General features: G+C 46.0%; 1 long non-coding RNA gene across 1 annotated transcript in view; it reads left to right on the forward strand.

Annotated features, from left to right (window-relative positions):
* The first annotated feature begins 13,166 nt into the window (after positions 1-13,166).
* The window catches only part of LOC137346723 (uncharacterized), a 30,745-nt gene continuing 20,229 nt past the window's right edge, over positions 13,167-23,682 (forward strand). Inside the window, exon 1 of the long non-coding RNA XR_010968765.1 lies at positions 13,167-13,301. This is a non-coding gene — a long non-coding RNA (uncharacterized lncRNA). The remainder of the gene's footprint in view (positions 13,302-23,682) is intronic.

The following is a 23,682-nucleotide window of genomic DNA, read 5'->3' on the forward strand; positions in this document are numbered from 1 at the left end:
AGTGCTTGCATGAAATATCCAGCTGAGTACAGCTGGTTTGATCCTGAATAATCACAGGCCTTAATTTGCTGTGGCAAGGCATCTAATGGGGTGTCTGCTGTTAGTTAGAAGTGACCTTGCACATTTTGGTTTGTAAATCTTTTGCATGGCAAGTTGCTGAAAGACCGAGTTGATATCATCACAATGAGGGAAAGGTGGCCACTGCTGGGACTGCACCCAGTGACAAGAGGACCATGGATGACAGCCTCGAAAGCAGGGAAGTGAGGATGGGGGCTTGCCAGGCCTAATCATCCAGTACGCAGTGACTGGGGGGTGGTGGGTCGATTGGTCGATTGAGAGGGTGGGGATGTGTTCCAGTGGGGGTGGCCTGTGCTGCTGGGGATGGTGTCTGATCAGGAGGGACCCCCCCCCCCCACCCCCCCACAACCCACAAGGACGGCACTAGGTGTTACTGAGCGGCCTCTCCAGGTGGCGAAGTGTGGGCATGGTACAACCCCCCCCCCCCACCCCCGCCATCCTAACCAATTTTACGTTTCCCCCCCACACCCGCCTCACAACATGTTCTTGGGGGGGGGGGGAGGTGGTGGGAGGTGGAGGGGTGGGCACTAAATTCCAGTCTGTGGTCTCTGGGCTCTGGGAACTGAGTGAACAGGACAAGCAACTGTGTATCTCCTTAACCAATCAGATAGACGATTGTGCAATTAACAGAATAAGGAATAAGAATGAATTGCAAATTAGAGTGGGTGAATTCAATGTTAAATCTGGTACAGAAAGAGAAATAAAGTCTAAGAAAGAAAGACTGGATTAAAAGAGAGAGCAAAAGGGGCAGAAAAGAAAAGCAAAAAAATTAAAATCTTACATTTTAAAAATCTCTGCCAACAATTAAAACCTGAAGGAGTGAGACTCCACATTTGTAATAGTTAAGTTTAAGTGCCAGAGAGGTTGATTCACAGAAATTAACACTTCACATTGGTAAAAGTATACTTAAACTTGAAATGGCGAGACTTTCTTTGTCCATGTTTGGTTCACATCTACTGTGCAAATACAGTAACTTCACCCCATTCAGTGCATTTCAATGGTGAGACAGACAGTGAGATGCCATTTTCACAAAGCCAATGGCAGAATGCTCAACCTGGTTGCAACGTTTGAACTTTTGCGTTTAACTGCATATCTGCCCCTTGTCTGTCGATGCTGTGCCATTTGCAGACAAATAACAGTAAGCGCCATTAGTCTCACCATTACTCTGACAAACATTCTGGCCCCATGTTCTGAAATATACAATATCAGACTTAATATTAAGGAAAAAGATGTTCAATATGCACAAAAATGTCTTTTTATTGTTAGCAACCTGGGGCCTGGAGCAGACTTGTGATGCTGCGATGGCACTGTATTTACATGGACCCATAACTTTAATATGACTAGACAGGTGTTTCATATAGTCCAGATAGTGGAGGCTGTTCAGAACTTCTGTAGATTGGCAGCTGCTTGGCTCCTTAACTTGTGGAAGGAGCAAGTTGCCTAAATGTTAGAGAAACGAAAATGTTTAGTTTCATCCCCCCTGTTTTTGTACATTTTTTAAAAATAACCTTTGCAGTTGTGATTTGTTATTTTATAAATAATGTGACATTTGAAGTGTCATGCACTAAATGAAAACAATTTTATATATAGGCACATGACTGACAGAAAAGTGAAAATCTGGCAACTTTCCCTTCTTACTCCATCACTATTTTAGATATGAAAACAAGAAATGCTGGAAATACTCAGCAGGTCTGGCAGCATCTGTGGAGAGAGATAAGCAGAGTTAACGTTTCAGGTCAGTGACGATTCTTCAGAACCCTGGGTCACTGACCTGAAACGCTGACTCTGCTTCTCTCTCCACAGATGCTGCCAGACCTGCTGAGTATTTCCAGCATTTCTTGCTTTTATTTCAGATTTCCAGCATCCGCAGTATTTTGCTTTTAATATACTATTTTAGATATAACTGTTGTTTCAAAACCTGACACACTTTCTATTATGAATAAATATCGCATTTCGAGATTTTTACTTGCATTGTCTGGAAGGATTTTTGGGCTTATTTTATATTATGAGGCTGCTATGAACACAAATCTAGTTCACAAAGCGTTAATTCACAGGCACACAAAAATTATTCAGCATGTTGACCGGGACTTATAGCTGGGGTACAAGCTGAGGTTGCTCAGAATTGTGTAGTCTCATGCCAAAAGAATTTGAGACAATGGGTGGGTGGATGGGGGCGATTATTGGCACATTCCAGAGATGTTTACACCTCTCGTAACGGAATAGTTTCCTTTCAGAGGTGCCTGGTTGGGGGGCTTAACTGGTCAAATAATGTGGTTGCCCTGGTATTGACCTCAAGGCTGGGGGGGCAGGGGGAGGGTGAGTTGGTGGGGGGGTGAAGTGGGGAGGGGAGTGATGATTTTCAAAGTGAGGTTGTTCCGTATGAAAAAGGCTAGGTTTGTGCAATTTATTTCCCATGTTACAAGGAGCAATAGGAAATATGTAAATCTCACTGTGAAAATGTTCATTTATGTACTACATGTAAAATAAATCAGGATGCTCATGTACAATTTGCCAGAACATGTGTTATTTTGCTTTCTGGAAGATAGGAAGAACACAGCTAGACGCAAGTGAGAAATCACAATATCCAATAATGTGATTGTTATGGCTCATGGGTCATGCTGCCATATAAATAGATATTGGGCGGTAGAAATACACTCCAAATCATTGAGGATACGGGGTAAAGACCTGCTACCCGACCCGAACCCGACGGGACCCGATGACACGTGTCGGGTTCGGGTCGGGTTGCTCTTCCGGATCCGGATTTCGGGTTCGGGCCCGGGTCGGGGTTGGACACACACAGTAAGTATTACATTTAGGTCTGCTGGGAAGTTGAGTTCAGTAAGTGCTAAAAGCTGAAAAGGCGACCTGAGCTTGGAGTACGGGGGTCAAGGGGGGAAACTCTGAGTCTGCGCAGTGAGCGAGTGAGCGTCTCTATGACGTCATCACGCTCATGCTGCAGCTTTCTGCAGATTCGGAATCGGAAATTAGGTAACGTGAACATTCCGGTTGTCGGGCTGGGCTCGGGTCGGGTTGGGTTTGGGTCAGGTCGGGCGTGGGAAAAAATTGGAGGGACTCGGGCCGGGTCGGGGTCGGGTCCGATGTGGTTCTGTCGGGTTATGACAACAGAATATGACAACAAGCAATGGAATGAATGACTGACCAGGTAATTTGCTTTATCTTGGTGGCATTGGTTGTGCGTGGAACACTAAACTAGTCACAGTATCTTGAGAACTCTCTGCTCTTTTTCAAAATAGTGCAATGGGATGGTTAATGTTAACCTGAGCCACTGGAATATGACATACAGGATCTCAGATTAACCAGGAAATACTCGGCATCTGTTGAGAGAGAGAAATAGAGTTAACGTTTCAGACAATGACCTGTGGTCAGAGCGAATCATCGACTTGAAATGTTAACTCGGTTTCTCTCTCCACAGGTGCTGCCAGAACTGCTGGTATTTCCAGCATTTTCTGTTTTTATTTCAGATCTCCAGCATCTGCAGTCTTTTGCTTCAGCCACAGATTAACCTGTCTTTTGACGTGTAGCACCTCTGACAGTGCGGTACTCCTTCAGTACAGCACTGATAGGTCAGCCCAGATTATGTGCTCAGGTTTTGGAGTGGGGCCTGAAATCACTACTTTCTGACTCAGAGGAGACAGCACTGCCAACCGAGCTAAGCTGATTGCACAGTACCCCTAATGCTACAATCAGACACGAACACTGAGATGAAGGAGCCTGCTCTCTTGTTAGCGATATGAAAGGCCCATGGCCTTCAAATTAATCTGTCTGTGCAGATGACTAGAATGTGTTCATCAACAGTTCAATAGGATGTCAGTAGAGTATTAATATAATTGTCTTGAATGCCTGATAGATGCTACATGAACTGTCAATTTCAATAAAACCCAATAACTACTAATCTGTGCATACTTCAAATACTTCCCTGAGGGATCATAAAAGATTATGTATGTAACTGAGCCCAAGGCCATAAAAAGACTGTTCCACACAACCAGGGGACCTCTATTGGGATAACACAAGGACACTAATATGGGCTGAGCACTTTTTAAGGAGAGATTCTGAGGGTCTGAACAACTGTTCTTTAACTGCTCGGATATTTATTCGCTGACACCAGTTCGTCTTATAGCATTTCCATGACCAAGAAAATCATTTTCAAAGAGCGAGGAACTATTTACTTCCTGAGAGATCTCGAGCAGTCACCAGGTAGTGTGGTGCTGTGTGCTAATGCTGTTTAGAATACATAGGGAAGCTAGAAGTGGCAACGTTTAATTAGGTTTTAAATTAGAACTAGTGGATCTCCCATAGCTCATGGTGAGTTGGAGAATACAGGTTCAGTTTTATGATTCAGAGCTCCCAATGCAGAGGGCTGCATGTTGAGAAGTGCCTGATTTGACACTGCACAATTTTCCATCCATCAGTTCATGAAACAGTGGGTAGTAAATTGTCAGGCTGAGTCCAGACCACAGCTCCATGTCTTGACTCTTCACGAGGAGCTGCATTTCCACTTGGTGTCAGTCATTGGCAAACAGTACACGGTGACAATCTGGTGAAGAAGGGGCTACAAATGATCTCTCATCCATACTCCGAGACAGTTTTGTGTGCAGAAAAATGAATCAGTTCTTGGAACGAGATATTGGAGGAGTGTTTGATATTGAATAGAAATTGCCCAGATTGTGCATCTTTAACATCTTCACAAATCTAATATCCAAGGAAAGGAATGTTTTGATCTTGATTCTAACTGCAATATTCTAAGCATAGAAAAGAATGTCAAGATTTACTGTCACATTTTGATTGCTATTTTGTTTTTAGCCTGACACTGGTTAGGAATCAATGGAGGCAACTGTATGTTTTGCCGCTAGTATAAATTGGGCGAATTTGGACAGACTTCGCCTGATTTTCACTTCTATTATATCTAAGGAAGGATATACTTGCATTGGAGGCGGTACAGGGAAGCTTCACAGGATTAGTTCCTGGGATGAGAGGGTTGTCCTATGATGAGAGGCTGAGTAAATTGGGCCTATACACTCTGGAGTTTAGAAGATGAGAAGTGATCTCATTGAAACATACAAGACTCTGAAGAGGCTGGATAGGGTAAACACTGAGAGGTTGCTTCCCCTGGCTGGGGAATTTAGAACAGGGGGGAACAGGATAAGGGGCCAATTATTTAGGAGTGAGAGGAGGAGAAATTTTTTACTCAGAGGGTTGTGGATGCTCCATTGTTGAATATATTTAACACTGAGATAGACAGATTTTTGGTCTCAGGGAATTGGGATATGGGAAGCAGGCAGGAAAGTGGAGTTGAGGCAGAGGAGCAGCCATGATCATATTGTATATCGGAGCAGGTCTTCTTATGTTGATGTTTCCATCTATGCTCACTGCTAGTGAAGCTCCATCCTGTCAACTGAGCCTTTCTCAATGTCCCCCAATGTTCCTACTTGTTCCAGAAACTGGAAAGATTATTTCCCAAGAAGTCTCTCTTCTACAGTTCTAGCATTCTTACCTTACCTGATTTCTCCATCTTTCCCATTGGTTAAGGGGTGCTAAGGATATTGCAATGTCTTCACTAGCAGTTCCAGCTGTCCTGCCAGCTGGTGCACTAACACTTTGTATTGGTACCTGAACAGAGGAGACAATAAATGATGTGAATTATTTTACACTCCTGACAGTATTAAACTTGGAAGGAAGATCAAGCATTATTTTCTATTGTTCCGCAAAGACAAGACCAATAGACATTTTGAAATGAAAGCCTGTTCAGTCCACAGACAATGTACAATCTACCCTGTCATGGCCTCTGCCCTATCTATTTAATACCATGATAAAAAGCCTTGCAAAGCCCTCCCGGATGCCCCAAAATAATCAAGGTAACAACCAGAAAACCCATCAAGGAGCGCATCTCCACTACTTAATCCTGGCCTGTTGCCTTCCACAGATGAGAGCCACCCCTATTATCACCTATTAACCCCAGAAGCACAAAAAACATTGTGTCCCATGATTTGTGAGTGTTGTAATCTATCGTAGCCATTAGTCTCAGTTGATGGCACCCTCTCCTTGGAGCTAGAGGATCTTGAGTTCAAGCCACTACAGACATGAGCACCTGATCAAAAACAGATGAATGTGTCATTCCTCTCACTTGCTGATTGCGGGACCTGCTATGTGCAAATTTGCTGCGCTTTTCCCTACCTAACATCGAGTAACTAATTGGCTGTAAAGCACTTTGAGAAATCCTGCAGATGTGAAGGCGTAATATAGATTCAAGCTTTTTTTTACATTTCTAAGGACTTTGGGACATAACCTGTGGATAGGGAGGGCGCAGTTTACCACATCAAGTAATATGACCTGGGTAACTATGGTCTTCTGGAGCTTGCTTGTTTTAAGAACCAGGAAAGAATTTCCTAGAGTTGGTTTCCAAAATTGGAAACAGCTTGTGCAGAAGAATGAGTTAGCAAATTTGAACACAGGCAGGTATAATAAAAGCAAAATACTGCAGATGCTGGAAATCTGAAATAAAAAGAAGAAATGCTGGAAATACTCAGCAGGTCTGGCAGCATCTGTGGAGAGAGAAGCAGAGTTAACGTTTCAGATCAGTGACCCTTCATCAGAACTGGCAAATATTAGAAATGTAAAATGTTTTAAGCAAGTAAAGCGGGGGTGGGGCAAGAGATAACAAAGGAGGTGTTGATAAGACAAGGCCACAGAGAATAGCTGACCAGCAGGTCATGGAGCAAAGGCAAACGGCATTTTAATGGTGCGGTGAAAGACAAAGCATTAGTGCAGAGAGGGTGTTAATTGACAGAAAACTGAGCAGCCTGGCCCCAAGCACAAACATGAAAAAACAGTGGGTAGGCACAGTAGAAACAAAATAAAATAAAATAAACACATAAAAGAGAAAAAAGAAAAAATAACTAAAAATAAAAAGGGGGGCCCGTCATGCTCTGAAATTATTGAACTCAATATTCAGTCCGGCAGGCTGTAGTGTGCCTAATCGATAAATAAGGTGCTGTTTCTCGAGCTTGCGTTGATGTTCGCTGGAACACTGCAGCAATCCCAGGACAGAGATTTGGGCATGAGAGCAGGGAGGAGTGTTGAAATGGCCAGCAACCGGAAGCTCGGGCTCATGCTTTCAGACTGAGCGGAGGCGTTCTGCAAAGTGGTCACCTAGTCTATGTTTGGTCTCCCCAATGTAGAGGAGACCGCATTGTGAGCAGCGAATACAGTATACTAAATTGAAAGATGTACAAGTAAATCGCTGCTTCACCTAAAAGGAATGTTTGTGCCTTGAATAGTGAGGAGAGGCACACAGGCAAGTTACACAAACAATAAAGGAATGCCACTTATTCTGCTTTTGATAATCTTGGTTGAGTGGTATGTATATCCACCTGAATAGGCAGGTGTAACATCTCATCCAAAAGGTGGATTAAGTTGGAACGCAAATGATCCAGTGCCAACTCCCACCCTTATCAATTTACCTTCACCAAACCATGCTGTGATGTCCAAGTAGTTGACAAGCTAAACATGAACTTTCTTTAAGGGTGTAAACTTGGGGAAGCCATTTTTAACAGTTTTTGTACCTCTAAAGAAAAAGCTTACCTTTTCTAGATCAGTATCAATAACATATTTGCGGATCTGCCTGTTCCATTGCCTCCATTGTTCATAATCTGGCACAAATTTACCCGTGGGATCATCCACAGCTTGGACTGGCAGCTGAAACAGAAACCAATTTGTTACTAGTTGAAATGCTTGTGTTTGAATGTTTGGGTTTTCATCGCGGGGATTTCAATTCTAGCCCAGCTTAGTTTCCTCCAGTGGCTCGGTTTGTAAAGGGAATCCCCAACCCTACCGACTGGAGGGTCCCAAGTTTGATTCCCAGTCTGTACTGCGTTAGCTGATCTCAGCCAGGGTGGCAGCAGTGGGTCCTACACTTGGCATCAGTTACCCTGGTTTAGTGAGGGGAAACTAAACCAGCTGAAGGTCCTATTGCTCATCTGCATCTAGTGACCATTGCTAGAAGGAAAGAAAGAACTTGCATTTATATAGCAACTTGCACATCCTTGGGAAATCCCAAACGCCTTCAAAGTTTTTCGAAGTGCAGTCACTGTTGTTTTGTAGACAAACATAACAGCCACTTCACACATGGTAAGATCACAATGACAATGAGCTAGACTACCACTTAAATTATTTTGATGGTGGCGTAAGTGCTAGCACTGAGCTAAGAAGCATTGTTCGATTCAGGTGACTTTGGGAATTAGATATTACATAGAATTACATAAAACTTACAGTGCAGAAATAGGCCATTCGGACCAACAGGTTAGAACTAGTATTTATGGTCCACATGATTTTCCTCACACCATACTTCATTTAACTCTATCTGCATATTCTTTGATTTATTTCTTCCTAATGTACTTATCTAGCTTCTTCCTAAAGGTACCTGTGCTATTTGTCTCGATTATTCCATGTGGTAGCGAGTTTCACATTCTCACCACTCTCTGGGTAAATAAGTTTCTCCTGAATTATTTATTGAATTTATTAGTGACTATCTTATATTCAAGGCTTCTCAGTCTTGTCTCCGTACAAATGGAAACATCTTCTCCATGTCTACCCTATCAAAGCCCTTCTTAATTTTAAAGACCTCCATTAGATCACCTCTCAGCCTTGAATCTGGGCTTGAATATGAATTTGGACCAATTCAATCCAGTTTAGATTTGGTCCTTTGATCAATCGAAATCCTACTGGCCCTAATTAATGCAAAATTTACCTAACATCAAAAGTTCATATGTAAATGAAACTAATCGTGCCTCACTGACACAAAGTGCTATGCATTGTTCAATACAGCACCTATAATTTTGGAAGTTGAACTGAAAGTATTGCGGATTGGTTGTACCTGGTGAGGGTATGATGGGCTGAAGTCCTGGGGTACCTGAGGAACACCCCAGTTACACCCACTTGATAACAGAGGGGCAGGCGGAAGACTCGCCTGTACCCCCATCAAACAGAATTTATATGGCAGTTATATAACAAACTTCAGGCTCAAGTAGTTTACCAACAACTGTAATAAGATAACCGGTTCATAATTCCCTGAAATTCTCACCCATTGGGTCACCTCCAAATTAGACTATTCCAGTGCTCTCCTGTCTGGCTTCCCATCATCCATGCTAGGTAAACTTCAGCTCAGTATCTTCAGTATCGCATCAGCCCCTGTCCTTGCTGATGTACATTTCAAGTATTTTGATCTTGGTTCAAAATAGTCGCTCTGCAGCATCTGTTAGAAAGACTGGGGAGGACTTTAGCACCAATATGGGGTTGAGAACGGAGGTGGGCAGGTAATTTCATGCCCCAGCCAGTGTGCCGGTTTGCTGGCACCATCCCGCCCGCAAGCCATTTTGCTGGAGGCCGGTTTGGGGCCAAAACGGCTACCTGCCCACAAGCAACAGGTAGTCGGTTAAGCTAATTAAAAGACAGGTAAGGCCATGGATCAGAGGCCGACTGGAATTGCCTGCGAGCCCCTTGTGGCATCAGCACATGGCAGCTGCCTGGAGGCAGCCTCCTGGCAGCATACTGCAGGGGGGGGCAAGCACTCCAGGATGACTCTAAGGAACCCCCCCCCCGCCAATTGAGGAACCTCAAGATGCAGGCGCCCTCTCTCTCTCTTACCTGCAATGGCAGGTGGCAGCTCCTTCTGTGCTGGAAAGCCTCCTGTTGGCCCTCCAGCTTTGAGAGCCTGCCTGCTATCCTTAATTGGATGGCTAGCATGTCCTCTGGCCACGAACAGAACAGAAGGCCTCCGAGGCCTCAATTTTAAAATTCCCATCCTTGGGTTTAAAACATTTTGTGAACTTGTTCCTCTTCATCTCTGTAACCTCCTCTTGGCCGACAACTTGTATTCAAACTCTCCTGACTCCAGCCTTCTGTTCATATCTCCTCCCTTTCCTCCATTGTTATTGGCTGTCCCTGCAGCCCCCCTCGATCCTAAACTCTTCTTCCTCTCCATCTTCTCCTTTAAGACGCTTCTTAAAAACTACCATTTTGACAAATCTTTTGGGCATCTCTCATAATATTTCCTTCTTTGGCTTTGCATCCTTTCTATTTTGATTAAACCGCTCTGGGACATTTTGATGTTAAAAGCACTGTATAAATTTACGTTGCTGTTATCCCTGCCTATGTTTTTTGAAGGATGTGGTCACATTGCATGTAGTGTCTCCTCCTCTTATTTGAAAGTAGCTTTAATCAAATTATTTAATCATTCAATGTTTTTAAACATTAAATTCCCACTTTGCTGTGCTATTTATGTTGCTTAATTCAGATATTTTCATGCAAAAAACAAACATGAATTTTCAGCAGTAAAGCGTGTGAGGAATTTATGCTGAAAACACTGGAATTGATTGATTGATCCATGTGATTCACGCATTTTTGTGCTTTGCTGGGCTTATTTCTGACAAGGCCTGGGGCCTGTATTTTTATACCAATGGGACCTCTGCAAATCACTCTTAGAGTCCCATGGTGACACAACCGTATAATAAACATCTTGAGGGAAGGGTCATATATCTTACAAGTAGCTTTAACTGCATAATAAAGCAACACAAAAAACTGCTGATGTGCAATATCTCACTGGGAAATCAATAACTTGTTGCAAAGTTAGTATAGATTGAAATAATTATTTTAAACAGATCCTGCAGCAAGACTATTGTATCAAGATCAAAAGATTTAAAATCTGGGGTTGTTCCTCAGCTATCCCAAGACTTCTGCCCATCAGTGGCGCAGTGGTTAGCACCGCAGCCTCACAGCTCCAGTGACCCGGGTTCAATTCTGGGTACTGCCTGTGTGGAGTTTGCAAGTTCTCCCTGTGTTTGCGTGGGTTTCCTCCGGGTGCTCCGGTTTCCTCCCACATGCCAAAGACTTGCAGGTTGATAGGTTAATTGGCCATTATAAAAAAATTGCCCCTAGTATAGGTAGGTGGTAGGGAAATATAGGGACAGGTGGGGATGTGGTAGGAATATGGGATTAGTGTAAGATTAGTATAAATGGGTGTTTGATGGTCGGCACAGACTCGGTGGGCCGAAGGGCCTGTTTCAGTGCTGTATCTCTAAACTAAACATAACCCTTGTAAGACCCTTGATTGTTCTGAACACCATGTTTGAATCTCTTCAATCAGATGCCCGCCCCACCACAGTGCCGAAACAGCTCTTCTCAAAATCAGACATGACATCCTGTTTGACTGTGATAAAGGCAAACTATCCTTACTCATCCTTCCCAACCTGTTTGCAGTCTTTTATGGCTGAACCAGACTGTTCGCAACTTCATTGTCATACTTGACCCCGAGATGAGCTTTCAGCCACATATCCATGCCGTCACTAAGGCCACCTAGTTCTTTATCTGTAACATTACCCAACTCTGCCCCTGCCTCAGCTCTTCTGCTGATATCCTGATCGCTGCCTTTGTTACCTCCAGACTTGACTATTCTAATGCACTCCTGGCTGGCCTCCCACGTTCCACCCTCCTTGAGGTCATCCAGAACTCTGCTGCCTGCATTCTAACTCGCACCAAATCCTGTTCACCCATCACCCCAGTGCTCACTGCCCTGCACTGTCTCCCAGTTCAGCAATGCCTCAATTTTTAAAATTCCCATCCTTGTTTTCAAATCCCTCCATGTCTCCGCCTTCTCCTTATTTCTGTAATCTCCTCCAGCCCCACAGCTCTCCAAGATATCTGCACTCCCCTAATTCTGACCTCTTGAGCATCCCCAGTTTTAATCTCCCCACCATTAGTGGTTGTGCCTTCAGCTGCTTAGGCCTTAAGCTCTGGGGTTACCTTCCTAAACCTCTTCGTCTCTCTATCTCTTTCCTCTTCTCAGGCACTCCTCAAAACCTTCCTCTTTGACCAAGCTTTTGGTCATCTGCCCTAATATCTCCTTATGTGGCTCTGTGTCATATTTTGTTTTATAATACCCCTGTGTAGCACCTTGGAATGTTTTATTACATTAAAGGCACTATATAAATACAAGTTGTTGTTCAATGGTTGTTATTACTCAGATCGCCATTAAAAACCCAGTTACGCCTCATTGAACAAGGCTTAAACAATTATGGGGTTTCTAACCGATATCTCTGCAGAAAAGGGAATGTTCTGACCAGATCAATTGATTTCACTGATTGCCGGCTCTGGGGGGTTTCTGCAGCACAGCCTGTAGCAGAGCAGTGAATGACAGATGGCATTTCAGTTAATCTGCATTTGAAGTTGCGGTCAGATTCAGAGGGGTAATGACGGCGAGCATTGATAGTTCACTGTCAAAAGCCCTGTAAATTCCGGGCCAGTAGTTCAGCCACATTTGATTTATTAATAAGACTTAAGCATCTGCAAATTACTGAAAACCAAGGGCCATAAGACTTTTTGATCCTCATAAGCTAGTAGGCAAATGTATTTATTGCTTTATTTTGTTAAGCAAATTTCACAGTCTCTCATCTCTGGTATCATACCAGTAAATGTCCTCTACACATTTTACAAGGCTTCGATATCCTTCCTAAAGTGTGGTGCCCAAAATTGGACGCAATACTCTAGCTGAGGCTGTCATTGAAATTGTTTTAGTTGTGTTCAAAACAGTTTTGAAAAGAAGGAAGCTTATTCCCAACTCTCCAGAAGTATATATTGAGAAAGAAAATTCAGCCATTGCATTTGAAAACAATCAACTCTATGACTCTATGACCTCAGTGGAACTCTCACCAAGTGCAATCGACCCACAATACTTTCAATTCAACCTCCAAAATAATAGATACTGTACTGAACAAAGCAAAGCACGATGTGCTGGTTGACTGTGATTATCTTACCTTCAATCTGAACTTCCGCTGTTGAATAAATTTTGCATTAATACAAATCAAAGATGGCAAACTTCTGAAAATGGTGTTCCACAGAACCCAGGGTAAAGGCTGCGAGTTCACATTGGAATACGATGAGGTCATTAAAAATAAAAGATGGATAATACCTCACTTCTGTATTTTGCTTCCTCAAAATCTGGGCACATTTTTGTGAAAAACAGGAACGAATATTGAATTTTTTTTGTCCTGAGGAGAATTGTGAGGAAGTCTCGTCGAGGCAGGAACAGCGCACAATGCCGATTTTAGTCAGGTGACAAGGCATAACACGTACAAAGACGACATTTCAAAAGCACGTAATTTGCTGTAGAGCATAATGGAACATCCTGTACTAGTGGAAAGCACTATATAAATGCAAGTTTTTTCTTTATTACTGTGATACTGAAATATATGACGGGCTGAAATAAAATAGTACAAGCTGGCAGCAAACGTAAGAAATATTAAGTTGACAGCTCTACAGAGAAGGGTGGAAATACATTTTTAAAAATTGTATGGATTTTAAGTTTCAGTTTTTCAAGGAAAATTGTCTTTTCAGTAAAAAGAACCAGTTAATATATTACAGCTTAAACGTTTCTGTTTGCAGAGGGGACTGTTTGAGAAATTAGTCTCAAAGTTATTCTTAACAAGATGAACTGATGAACCCTTACTGAGTTTGCAGGACATTCCCCTAACCACCATTCCAGCAGGGCTGCAAACCCAGATAGGGAAAAGTTTTCTGATTGCTTTCATCGTTTGTCTGCTGATGTCAGCGACAGGAATTTCCAGGATTATGTTTTCTCGTTTTGAATCAGTTAGTAAGATGGAACAATAGCTCCACTGACGGCTTAGAGAGTTATTCAAGGCAGTAGCTGGACTATTTGGGCCAGTGAAAGCCAAGCTATAGAGGAACATAAGAGCAGGAGTAGACCATTCAGCCCCTTGACCCTGTTCCGTCATTCAATTACATCGTGCTGATCTGCATCACATCTCCAGCTACTGCTTTGGTTCCACATTCCTTTATACCCTTATTTATTTATTTTATTTTATTTAGAGATACAGCACTGAAACAGGCCCTTCGGCCACCGAGTCTGTGCCAACCATCAACAACCCATTTATACTAATCCTACATTAATCCCATATTCCTACCACATCCCCACCTTCCCTCAATTCCCCTACCACCTACCTATGCTAGGGGCAATTTATAATGGCCAATTTACCTATCAACCTGCAAGTCTTTGGCTGTGGGAGGAAACCGGAGCACCCGGAGGAAACCCACGCGGTCACAGGGAGAACTTGCAAACTCCGCACAGGCAGTACCCAGAATCGAACCCGGGTCGCTGGAGCTGTGAGGCTGTGGTGCTAACCACTGCGCCACTGTGCCGCCCAAAAATATCAAACAAAGATATCTCAATCTCAGTTATGGAATTTTAATTGACCCCCCCCCCCCCCAAACTCAACAGTTGTTTAGGGGAGAGAGTTTCAGATTTCCACCACCCTTTGTGTGATGAAGTGCTTCCTGACATCACCCCTGACTGGCCTAGCTCTAATTCTAAGGTTACGCCACTTGTTCTGGACTCCCCCAGTTTCTCTCTATTAACCCATTCAAATCCTTTAATCATCTCAATAACATCACAACTTATTCTTTTATATTTGAGGGAATACAGACCAAGTGTAAGCCAATTGGCCAAGGTTCAATTCTTGAGCTGTGCTATGAAGGCTAATCTTGCCTGGGCTGATGGTAGAGACACCACCATTGGTTTCAGATCCCCTGGGTCAAGAAGGGAAAAATTCTCCAAGCTTCCCATTTCTGAATGTTAAAGCCTGCTGGATAACCCTGTCTTGTGAAATTCGGATGGGGAGAGGGTTGCACTTGGCTGTTCCTCCCAGCGATATCATGGTCAGCCTCTGACATAAAGAAAGTCCGCTAAGGTGAGGCGCCCATGGCAACCAGTGACTCCAGTAAGTGACAGATAATCAGCAGATAACAAGAACTTGTGCGTTTACCCTCCCTAAACCAGGGGCTGAGACTAACTGTCGTTCTCCCCTATCACTGCTGTGTACAAGATCAGCCACTGTCAACACCACTGGGACCATCCTCATCACTGTGACTCAGCTGCTACTCACAAGGCTTAGTCACTGGATCAACAGCAGAGAGTAAGGGCTGAATTTCACACGGCCATCGAGGGTGTGCATGGTGGTATGGGGGGACGGAGAATTGCATTGCAACAGCCCACCAGGAAATCCACGTCGTGACGTCTGTTCTGGATTTGTCAGGGGTAGGAAAGAACTGGCAGCATTGCTACTGCAACACGATGGGAATCTATTTTAAGTTGCTGAAGTGCGGATTTAAATGCATTTAAATACAACTAATTCCGATTTAATGATTCTGTGAACGGCGGGCGGCACTTACGTGTCTTCGGATTTACGGCTGTTAAAACCAGACGGTTCTGAGGCGAGAGGCCACATTGTCGCAATGGGTAGGCGGTGTTGAGCATTGCTACATGGGGGAAGAGGGGGGTGGTCGGAGGCCATTGTGGGACTGTATTGTTGCATGCTCTGCAGAGGGTCTGAGGTCCCGGGGGCTCTGCAGAGGGTCTGAGGTCCCGGGGGCTCTGCAGAGGGGTCTGAGGTCCCGGGGGCTCTGCAGGGGGTCTGGGGTGTCGGGGGCTGTGCAGGGGGTCTGGGGTCCTGGGGGCTCTGCAGGGGATCTGGGGACCCGGGGGCTCTGCAGAGGGGTGTGGTGTCTGGGGGGCTCTGCAGGGGGGCTCTGGAGTCCAGGGGGCTCTGCAGGGGCGTCTGGGGTCCAGGGGGCTCTACAGGGGGCTTAAGTGTGGGTTTGGGGTGGGGGGGAAGTATAGGGTTGACAAAATGCTGTGTGATGGGTTTGCTCACTCACACTGCTGGAACAGAGGGTGGGCCATCTTCAAGGTTGGCCTCTGAGGTCCATCAGTAACTCTGCCGAGAGAATAGTCAGATCCTCTGTTGCTGGGATAGGGTCGTCACTGCATTGACAGCACTCTGCAGGCCCACAGGTCACCTGACATGGGTCTCATACACCCTGTATTTCTGGACCCCCATGGCGTGATGCGGTGTCTCCGACGGAGGGAGGGCCAAGACACAGCTGCACCTGTCCATGACGCTCCATGACGAGAGAAACAGCAGACAGCCTTGTCAAGAAGGGCCCACCAGAACCAGAGTATGTCCTGGACTCAAATCAGCTACCTCCAAATGTCTGACTGCCACTGTCAGTGAAGACCACACAGGGAGGGCGTCACCTACTAATGTGCCCTGCTGCTGGATGAGTTGAGACCCGTGGGACTTGGGGGTCACCCTACGCCAGTGGCCCTGAAAGTCACCGCTGCATTAAACTTCTACACATCTGGATCTCTCCAGGGATCCACCAGATACATGTGTGGGTTCTCCCAGGCAGCAGCCCACCACTGCATCAAGGAGGTGACCAATCCCCTGTTCAAGAGGGCTGACGACTATGTGCGCTACCAGACTGACCCTGACAGCCAGGCCGAGAGGGCCATTACTGCATATCCATGGGTGCAAGGTGTGATAGATTCCACACATGTGACCATCAAGGCTCCCATGGACCAGCCTGCCCCTTCATCAACAGAAAGGGCTTTCATGCCATCAATGTTCAACTGGTCTGCAATGACCGAAAGTGTTTCCTGCAGGTATGAGCCCGCTTCCCGGGAAGCAGCCATGCGCCTACATACTTTGACAGTCCCAGGTGCTACAGCATTTGATGGCCCCCCCCCCCCCCCACTCGCCTTCAGGGATGGATTCTCAGGGACAAGGGCTACCCATTGAAGATGTGATTGCTGACGCCTGTGAGGAACCCTCGCAATGCAGTAGAGGAGAGGTACAACAATTGCTATGGCTCCACCCAAGCGGCCATCAAGCAGGCCACTGGGCTGCTGAAGATGAGATTCCGCTGCCTTGATCAATCTGTTGGAGCCCTGCAGTATGGCCCAGTGAGGGTATCCTGTATTGTGGTGATCTGCTGTGCTCTATACAATTTAGCCCTGCATAGGGGGGAGAACTTACATGGTGATGACATGTCTGAGCCACACTCATCCATCAACAAGGAGGACACAGAGGAGGGAAAGGAGGAAACAGCAAGGGATGGTGAAGACCCTGTGCAGGAGACCAAACAAGTTGAGCGACGTGCAAAGGAGGCAAGAGGCAACCTCACAGTGACTCGTTTCCGGACACCCTGATGTCCATTCATACAGAGTCAAATAAAGGCTCCACCTTAATTCCTGATCTCTATCCTCTCCTTTCCATTTGTGGTCCCTGTCATGTGAGCAGCTGCAATGCCGCTAGTGGCCATGGGAGACGATATGTTAATGAGGGCTCTCCTCACATTGTCATGTTAATGAGGGCTGTGCTCTAAAGGTGAAAGGGGAAGTCAGCAGCTCACAATTAAGGCATAATGGCACATTGCTTTCATACAACGATGGCTAATAATTTGAACAAAGGAAATTGTAATTAGTGACTACAAAACATATTTGGTACACCTGTGAAACCCCAAGTGTGGCTCGGTATTCTTAATTCGTTTGCGGGTGCTCCAACATGGTGTGGTCCCGACAACAGCAGCTGGGCTGGAGTCAGGCTGCCCCTTGGCCTGTGATGACATCCTCTGTCTGCCTGAAACCTGGAAGGCCCCGGCTGCCTGGAGGTGTCCTGGACTCGCGCAGGATTCTCCTCAGGCATCGCCGCTGCTGGAGCTGGGCTCACTGACGGAGGGGCTGAGGAGCCAGTCATCACACTCAGAGTGCCCTGAGGGGAGACCCCAGATGTGGCGACCCCAGATGTGGCAGCCAGCCTGTCCTCCTTCCTTTGAAGGCTCACTTGTGCCTCCCTGCTCACCAGAGAAGGACTAGGGGCGGGAGAAGCCTCCGGGCCCATGTTCCTTCTCTCACCTTGCCACTGCTGCGTTGAGCTCATGGCCAAGGTGATGGTGTGCAGATCTGCATGCATCTGTGGGATCTGGTTGTCCATGAGGGTCGCCAACCTCTCGATGGAAGAAGCCATGTGCTCATATGCCTGAGACATGGCAGCACTTGTGCAGACAGATCAACATGACAGTTCTGCTCAGACCAGAGCAGCAGCAGTCGGCAGGGTCTGTTTGTGTCAGCGCGCGCTGGGTTTTTAAAAAAGAAAGAAAAACTACCAGTGACATCATGAGAAGTATGTAAGCTGATTGGCTGGTAAGGAACAGCTGTTATTGCCTGTAAATAGCTTTTAAAAAATTAGAGAAAAACAAAGTTCTTTTTTTTAAAAAAAAACCCTCAAATAACTACCTTGTAAGTGAGGTTAGTACTACTAAGCTTTTTTAATTAGTGTAATTTATTAATAATTACGAATTAGAATAGTGCTGTTTGGACAGAGTCAGGCTGTGAGTTGTGTGTGAGGTAAAGGTCTGCTGAGGTCAGGAAAAAGAACCCGACCGAAGCACAGCAGACCCGAGCCCGACCCGACCCGACCCGAGCCCAAGTCCCTCCAATTTTGACCCGAGCCCGACCCGACCATCCCTTTACTTATCTTCCGACTCGGAACCTCCAGGAAGCTGCAGCGCATGTGTGATGACGTCGCGGAGACGTCACTCGCTCACTGCGCGGACTCAGTTTCGTCCTGGACTCCCAGCTCAGGTAAATTTTTTAAATTTCAATACCTATCAGCAGAGCCCTTACCGTGTGTGTCCAGCCCGACCCGATCTGGCCCAAAAAACCAGACCCGGAAGAGGGGCCCGACCTGAGCCTGACACATGTCGTTGATTCCTGTCGGGTTCGGGTGGGGTAGCAGGCCTTTAGTGTGAGGGATTTTACTGATGAGAGGAAGGAGGTGCTCTTTGGTCTCTTTCTTTTCTTTTCTGCCTTTTCAGCCTCCACAGCACGGGGGAAAAAGCTGATTGGCTTATTCCGCTTATTACACTGGCAATAATTAGTTTGTAAAGCTAAGTAATGGCAGAGCAGCTCAGCCAAGCGGAATGTGCCTCCTGTGGTGTGTGGGAAGTTGTGAGCGCACCATGTGCCCTTGATGAACCCATCTGCAGGAAGTGTCACCGGCTGCAGAAGTTTGAGCTCCGGGTTTCAGAACTCGAGAAGCAGCTGGAGTCACTGTGGCGTATCCGCGAGGCAGAGAACTACGTGGATAGCACGTTTCAGGAGGTGGTCACCCCAGAGCTTAAGAGGGCACAGGCAGAGGGGGACTGGGTGGCTGCCAGACAGACAAGAAGGTTAAGGCAGGTAGTGCAGGAGTCACCGGAGGGCATCCCACTTTCTAACCGGTATTCAGTTCTGAGTACCAATGGGAGAGAGGGTTCATCTGGAGAGTGCAGTGGGAGTCATGACCAGAGCACCATGGGTGGCTCAGCTGTGCAGGGAGGGACAAGAGAGCAATGGGGAATTCTATAGTTAGGGGAATAGATGGGCGTTTCTGTGGTCGTAGACGTGATTCCAGGATGGTATGTTGCCTCCCTGGTGCAAGGGTTATGGATATCACCGAGTGGCTACAGAACATTCTGGAGCGCGAGGGTGCACAGCCAGAGGTCGTGGTCCACATTGGTACCAACGATATAGGAAGAAAGAGGGATGAGGTCCTGCAGACTGACTTTAGGGAGTTAGTAACGAGATTAGCAAGCAGGACCTCAAAGGTAGTAATCTCCGGATTACTCCCAAGGCCATGTGCTAGTGAGTATAGAAATAGGAAAATACACCAGATGAATACATGGCTGGAAAGATGGTGCAGGAGGGAGGGCTTCAGATTTCTGGGGCATTGGGACCGGTTCAAGGGAAGGTGGGTCCCGTACAAGCCAGACGGTCTGCACCTGAACAGGACTGGGACAAATATCCTTGCAGGAAAGTTTGCTAGTGCTGTTGGGGATGGTTTCAACTAGATTGGCAGGGGGATGGGAAGCTGAGTGCAGTTTTAGATAGAACAATTTCAGGGCAGGAACAGGAGGCAGAAAATTAGCGAGTGACTCTGAAAGAGTAAAAAACAAAGGTTAAAAAGTGTGCAGCACAGGAATTTGGCAGTGTTAAAGGGTATTTATTTAAATGCAAGGAGTATAATAAATAAAGCCGATGAGTTGAGGGCACAGATAGACACGTGGCAGCATGAAATCATTGCTATAATGGAAACTTGGCTTAAGGAGGGGCAAGAAAGGCAACTCAACATCCCTGGTTATCGAGTTTTCAGGCGGGATACAGAGGGAGATAAAAAAGGAGGGGGTGTAGCATTATTAAGGAATAAATAACCGCTTTGAGGAGTGATGACATGCTAAATGAATCATCAAACTAGGCCATATGGGTGGAGCTCAGAAATAAAAAAAGGTGCAACCACTCTACTAGAAGTGTACTATAGACCTCCAAATAGTGAGCGGGAGATAGAGGAACAAATATGTAGGCAAATTTCTGAATGTAAAAACTATAGGGCAATAATAGTTGGGGATTTCAACTACCCCAAGATCAACTGGGATACAAACAGTGTGAAGGGCATTGAGGGGACAAAATTCTTGAAATATGTTCATGAGAACTCTTTTAGGCAGCACGTAACATGCCCAACGAGAGGGAGTGCAATTCTAGATTTAGTCTTCGGTAATGAAACTGGGCAAGTAGAGGAAGTAACAGTGGGTGACCATTGATTGGGAAATTTGCTGATGACACAATAATTGGCCGTGTGGTAGATAGTGAAGAGGATAGCCATAGACTGCAGAATGATATCAATGGTTTGGTTGAGTGGGCAGAAAAGTGGCAAATGGAGTTCAATCTGGAGAAGTGAGAGGTAATGCATTTGAGGAGGGCAAATAAAGCAAGGGAATACACAATAAATGGTTGTATAATGAGAGGGCTAGAAGAAGTGAGAGACCTTGGAGTGCATGTTCACAAGTCCCTGAAGGGGGTAGGACAGGTAGATAGAGTGGTGAAGGTGGCATATGGAATGCTTTCCTTTATTGGCCGAGGTATAGAATATAAAAGCGGGGATGTAATGCTGGAACTGTATAAAATGCTGGTTAGGCCACAGCTGGAGTATTGCGTACAGTTTTGGTCCCCACATTACAGAAAGGACATAATTGCTCTGGAGAGAGTACAGAGGAGATTTACAAGAATATTGCCAGGGCTCGAAAGTTGCAGCTATGAGGAAAGATTGGATAGGCTAGGGTTGTTTCCCTTAGAACAGAGGAGGCTGAGAGGTGACTTAATTGAGGTGTACAAAATTATGAGAGGCCTAGATAGAGTAGACAGGAAGGACCTGTTTCCTCTTGCAGAGAGGTCAGTTACCAGGGGGCACAGATTTAAGGTGATTGATAGAAGGATTAGAGGGGACATGAGGAAAAACTTTTTCACCCAGAGGGTGGTGGGTGTCTGGAATTCACTGCCAGGAATGGTGGTGGAGGCAGAAACCCTCAATTCTTTTAAAAGGTACCTGGACCTGCACCTGAAGTGCTGTAACCTGCAAGGCTATGGATCAGGTGCAGGAAGGTGGGATTAGATTGGGCAGCTAGTTTTTTTTTCCAGCTGGCACGGACATGACGGGCTGAATGGCCTCCTTCTGTGTCGTAATTTTTCTATGGTTCTATGGTTCTAATGTCAGCTCCTCGGCCCCTACTGGGGAATCTGCTGTATCTCATGCTGACACTCGGGGGAGTGATTGGGGGTGAGCTATGATGAAAGGTAGCCTGTAGTTGAGATGCAGCTATGCATTTGTCAGAATCAGATGAAATCCTGGCCCCTCAACCATGCCATTGCAGTGCTACCCTCCCCATGTCTGGCACCCTCCTGCGTAGTCACATGCCGTTCTCAGAAAGGTGAATGATGTGAAGCACTCACCTTGGCAGAATGCAGGAAGTCATTGACTCTCTTCCTGCACTGGACCCAATTGCGTTGTGTGACCCCACGGCTGCTGACCTCCTCTGCGATCTCGGTCCAGGCTTGCTTGGTCAGGTGGGTGGACCTCTTCTTGCCATCAATGTGGAAAGAGAACCTCCTGTCTTTCCCTTGCAGCCTGGTGGAGAATCTGCAGGGAGGCATCACTGAACTGCAGGGCCACCCAGTGTCTTGCCGTGGACATTATTTTCTGCCCTCCTCGGGGGTGGGGGGCTACAGGAACTAGTCAAGCAAAGTTTTAAGCTGCACAAAGCTGCAAATGACTCTAAGGCAAGAGTAAAAGCAGGGCTGGCAGGCCTTTAAATACGCTAAACCTGCTCCAGAGTCACCTGACAACATAATCACCGACTCATCCAGTGCACCCAGCATACTGAGAACTAATTGCTCTCGGATTGGAGCTACCAATTTTCATGGCCTATTCCAAACTCATTCTCACTTCCACTTTCTGATGAGGGCGCCACACAATCAGGGAATAGATAAATACTTTTACCTTTTTCTGAATTTTCGAACAGCCCATCTGCATTGACCTTTCTTGTTTGCTCATTGCTCTTCCGGGTTACACAAATGCTTCCGCCCATCGGCTGCCACAGACTCATCGCAGCTCTTTGAAGTCCGATTTCTTTTGTTGACGGTGATGTATTGGCAACTTAATGCTGAGGTTGTGAAAGATGGCACACTTTTGATTTCCAAGTCAGTATTGTGCAACGTTATTGTTTTTCTTAAAATTTATTCTCAGGATGTGGGCGTCGCCGGGAAGCTGTCCCGAGTTTCCCTTGAGAAGCGGGTAGTGAGCCGCTGCCTTTAATCACTGTAGTCCAGGTGGTGAAGGTGCTGTCTATATTCTGGGATCGAAGAGCTGACAATTCTAGCTTCCGCCCCTTTTCTTCTACCCTGTGACTGGGTAACGTCAATGCCCTGCAAGCATGGCAGAGGAGAATCTCCCCTATATAGATAAAAGAAAACTTGTTCTTCATATTAGGGTAGGCGGTGGCGTAGTGGTATTATCACTGGACTAGTAACCCAGAGACCCAGGGTATTTCGCTGGGAACATGGGTTCTAATCCCACCACAGCAGAAGGTGAAATTTGAATTTAATTAATAAAATCTGGAATTAAAAGCTAGTCTAATGATGGCCATGAAACCCTTGTCAATTGTTGTGAAAACCCATCTTTTTCACTAATGTCCTTTAGGGAAGGAAATCTGCTGCCCTTACGTGGTCTGGCCGACATGTGACTCCAGACCCACAGCAATGTGGTTAACTCTTACATGCCCTCTGAAATGGCCTAGCAAGCCACGAAGTTGTACCTAACCACTACGAGGTCAATAAAAAGGAATGAAACCGGACGGACCACCTGGCATCGACCTAGGCACCGAAAACGACAACGGCAAACCCAGCCCTGTTGACCCTGCAAAATCCACCTTACTAACATCTGGGGGCTTGTGCCAAAGTTGGGAGAGCTGTCCCACAGACTAGTCAAGCAACAGCCTGACATAGTCATACTCACGGAATCATACCTTACAGACAATGTCCCAGACACTGGAATCACCATCCCCGGGTATGTCCTGTCCCACCGGCAGGACAGACCCACCAGAGGTGGTGACACAGTGGTATACAGTCAGGAGGGAGTTGCCCTGGGAGTCCTCAACATCGACTCCGGACCCCATGCAGTCTCATGGCATCAGGTCAAACATGGGCAAGGTAACCTCCTACTGATTATCACTTACCGCCGTCCCTCAGCTGATGAGTCAGTACTCCTCCATGTTGAACACCACATGGAGGAAGCACTGAGGGTGGCAAGGGCACAAAATGTACTCTGGGTGGGGGACTTCAATGTCTATCACCAAGAGTGGCTCGGT

This window comes from Heterodontus francisci, chromosome 30 (genome assembly GCF_036365525.1).
Source record: "Heterodontus francisci isolate sHetFra1 chromosome 30, sHetFra1.hap1, whole genome shotgun sequence".
NCBI lineage: Eukaryota > Metazoa > Chordata > Chondrichthyes > Heterodontiformes > Heterodontidae > Heterodontus > Heterodontus francisci.